The following is a 3,964-nucleotide window of genomic DNA, read 5'->3' on the forward strand; positions in this document are numbered from 1 at the left end:
CTTGAACTCAAGAAAAAATGGACCATTTCCATGGTAGCCAATAGAGAAAAACACTATCATAGAGTATTCAGCCAAAGATATGGCTAAAGGCAAAAACTCTGCAATTGCCTTCCTTTCAATAAATCACGAAAAGTAGAAAAGGTTCTTTTTCATGAAATGGGCAGGTTAGCCTGAAGTCACATGAATTATGCAAGCTTCTCCAGATAGTTTTTTAAGTAGATATGAAACCAATGCATCCGGTGTTCCTCTCAACTTGTCTCACCAAATGTCTTTTAGAAAATAATTAAACATCAGTGAGTATATAAACCCTGCTGCTCCTGCCGGAAGCAAACACAAAGAGCTACCCTTGTGAGAAACAGCTCAATTTCATACCAGTTACACAATTAAAAGCACCTGACCTTGTGACTATTAAGCTTGGGCTCAGTTTTGAATCTACTGCTTGTTTTCTTTGGCCATGGCATCTTAAATTGGGGCGTTACTTTCTCTTGTCAGGCAGTCATATGAGCTTCTTATTGTGCCAAAGTTTCAGTTACTCCTGAGGCTATATCTTGCAGTGCCCCAAACCACCTCACTCACCATGTAAACACCCCTCAGAATGTTTACAGTGAATTGTATAAACACGATATATCCCATATGTTGTGGCATTCCATTCAGCTATTTTCGGGGTGCCACAGTCTCAGGTAAGTAGGTAAATACACAGAAATGCAATTTTATAGGTGTAGATCCAGAGATGGTAGCTGATGGAATTTGAGCAATGATAAGAACAATGGGCTTCCTAGGTGGTTGCTGCTAAGTCACTTCAGTCGTGTCCGACTCTGTGCGACCCCACAGATGGCAGCCCACCAGGCTCTGCTGTCCCTGGGATTCTCCAGGCAAGAACACTGGAGTGGGTTGCCATTTCCTTCTCAAATGCATGAAAGTGAAAAGTAAAAGTGAAGTTGCTCAGTCGTGTCTGATTCTTCGCGACCCCATGGACTGAAGCCTACCAGGCTCCTCCGTCCATGGGATTTTCCAGGCAAGAGTACTGGAGTGGGTTGCCATTGCCTTCTCCATCCTAGGTGGTACTAGTGGTAAAGAACCTGCCTGCCAGTGCAGGAGACATAAGAGACACAGGTTCAATCCCCAGGTAGGAAAGATCCCCTGGAGGAGGGCATGGCAAACCCACTCCAGTATTTCTTGCCTGGAGAATCCCATGGACAGAGGACCATGGAGGGCTATAATCCATAGGGTTGCAAAAAGGCAGACACAACTGAAGCGACTTACTATACACGCACAAGAAGAAGAAGAAGAAAGATATAGAAGTTTCCATTGCAGCAACTGGGTATTTTGGTTATTAACCAAAATGAGGGGCAGATTTGAGGGACATGACAGTGAATGTGATTTTGGACAGTTTGTGGAACCTGGGGAAACTTTAAGGTCAAGAAGTTCAGTAGGTGGTATGAAGTGAGGAACTAGCAACTCAAAAAGGGGAGCTGAAAATACTTAGCAATCATAAGTAAAGGCTGAAGCTGAAGTAGATAAAGGTGCCGAAGAGATAGGCAATGAAAAGAGGAAGAATGTTTAGGTCTATATGGAGTAAGAGAGGAAAACCAGACATGGTAAGAAGAAACTATTGTGTTAGGGAGAGGATGCAGAGGGATTAACTGTAAAAGATGGTCGGAGTAATACTGCAGGGACAGAATTTCTAAAATAAAAGCAGTATAAAGTATTGGTTGCTCAGTCATGTTCAACTCTTTGGGATCCATGGATGGCAGCCCACCAGGCTTCTCTGTCCATGGGATTCTCCAGGCAAGAAACCCGGAGTAGGTAGCCATTCCTTTCTCCAGGGGGTCTTCCCAACCCAGGGATCGAATCCAGGTCCCCTACATTGCAAGCAGATTCTTTACTGTCTGAGCCACTAGGGAAGCATGTAGTAATTAAGTGGGTGCACACAAGACGGGAGTCAAAAAAAGATTCCAATGTTTTGATGTTGGCAGGCTGGAAGGAAGGCAGTACTATGAACTCATTCATTAAAAACGAGTAGAGCACCATCTATGGGCTAGGCACTGTGACACTGACCACAGTCAAGAGAATAAGCATGCTATAAGGGGAAGGAGATGAGTCCATACATACATTTGTTGAGTTTGTTGAAGTGCCTGTGGGTCATCAAGGTGGAAATGTCTAGCAGAGGGCAGAAAAGAAGAAAGATCAAGGCAAAAGAATACTTGGTAGAAGTAAGAACTGAAGTCCCACGAGTATTAACAAATGAGATCACTAAGGGAAAAGGGGGAAAATGCCTCTGTTGTTATGTATGTACATTTAGATGGTACTTATGAATAATATTTATAGAAGAGGAGAAGGAGATGCAAATAAAGACAGAGAAGGAACAGTTGTACAATAAGAAATCCAGAAAGATAAGATAAAGCCATAATGAGAAGATTTCCAAGAGGTGAACAGGCTGCAGTTGACAACCCACAGACCTATCACAGCAAATGAGATCAGAAGAAAATATACTGAATTTAGTCTTTCACAGAAGACCTGGGATAGAAACCAGATTACCAAGAACCCTGGAAAGAGCTGAGAGTAGGGACTTCAAAATGGTACCATGGTTCATGCAGAGGATTTTTAGAAAAGTGAAAACTTGAGAGTACCTGTAAGACCAAAATAATGAACCAGTGAATACAGAGAAAATGAAAACAGAAGAGATGAGGAGATAATTGATAGGGAAAATAGCCTAGAGGAAGCAAGACAATATGGGATCAAAAGACTTGGGCAGCATCCAGGCAACATACGCCTGCACTGGGAGGTGGATTAGCCCTCACTTGTAAGGATTTCAGAGGAGTGAAATGCAGCATTTCAGGTAAAAGAGAAAGATCTCTCTGTACCATCTTTTTATGTCCTTTACTTTAGTTGCGCAATGTTCCAATGGGGAAGGAAGAATTCTACAAAGAGAATTCTCTACCATATGATCTTCTACCCTCCTGTGTAAAAGCTAAGCAGTAGTACTGACAACAGCCGCTGTACGTTATGTGGGATGCTCGCCTTCTCCAAGAGTTAAATAGAAACTTGCAAAGAAAAGAGACAATTTCTGAGGAACCGTTGGGGGAAGGGGAGCGCAGGCAGGTAGGTGTCTGCCGCTGGCTTCCTTCATAAAGAGGCCCCTGGGAACTTAGGCGACCAGATGAACAGAGCGTCATCCTTTCTACCTGTTCATTCTGCCTGCGTGGTTTCTTTGTATTTTCAGCCAGGGTCAACTGCTATGCATCTATACTCTAGTTCTTCTCAAACTTGAGCCCCTTGCTTTTTCTCTCATCTCCAAAGTGACAGATTCGTTTTTGTTCGCTATTGATTCTTCACCAGGAAAAACAGAGCGCGAAAAAAAAAAAAAAAATGTGAAAGCGCCTCAAGGTGCCGAGAGTGACACAGGACACCCACACAAGTTTACAAGTCCTCGCCCAAGTCCTCGCCTCCCAGCCGCTCCCCGGAGCTTGGAGAAGCGGAGCCGGGAGCGCCCGCCCTGACGGCCTCGCCAAGCCCCCAGCCCGGAGCAGCAGTCTCGCCGGCCGCCCGGGGCTAAATGCGTGAGAACCCGAAGTCTCCCGACCCGGGCTGAGCGCGCCCCTCCCTTCCCCAGTCGAGCTTCTGGAAATCCAGTAGCCTTCCTCTGCCTCCCGGGAGCTCGCGGCCGGGCTGCCACCCCGGACGCCAACGCACCGCGTGCACACGTCCACACGCCAGCAGCCCAGGCGCGGGAGCGCTGGGTGTGGAACCCAGGCGCACCGCGCGCCCAGCCGGCACCCGCGCGCACCCGGACCCTTGCCCCCCCGGCGCCCCCCCGGCGGCCCGAGCCCCCCCGCCCGCCAGCCTCACCAAACAAGCCGGGTAACTTTCCAGGTGCGCAGCTGGTCCCCTCGGCGCCGCCGCCGCCCCTGCGTCTCGGCGTCCGCTCCCTCGCCGCCCTGCCTCCCAAACAGCCGGGCAACTT

General features: G+C 47.5%; 1 protein-coding gene across 1 annotated transcript in view; it reads right to left on the reverse strand.

The window, feature by feature from the left end:
• Positions 1-3,895, reverse strand: part of PRKG2 (protein kinase, cGMP-dependent, type II) — a 124,327-nt gene extending 120,432 nt beyond the window's left edge. The window contains exon 1 of the mRNA XM_010845909.1: positions 3,850-3,895. The gene's annotated coding sequence lies outside the window, so the exon portion shown is untranslated. The remainder of the gene's footprint in view (positions 1-3,849) is intronic.
• Positions 3,896-3,964: the final 69 nt, after the last annotated feature.

This window comes from Bison bison, unplaced genomic scaffold, assembly GCF_000754665.1.
Source record: "Bison bison bison isolate TAMUID 2011002044 unplaced genomic scaffold, Bison_UMD1.0 scf7180017864228, whole genome shotgun sequence".
In the NCBI taxonomy this organism is placed as follows: domain Eukaryota; kingdom Metazoa; phylum Chordata; class Mammalia; order Artiodactyla; family Bovidae; genus Bison; species Bison bison.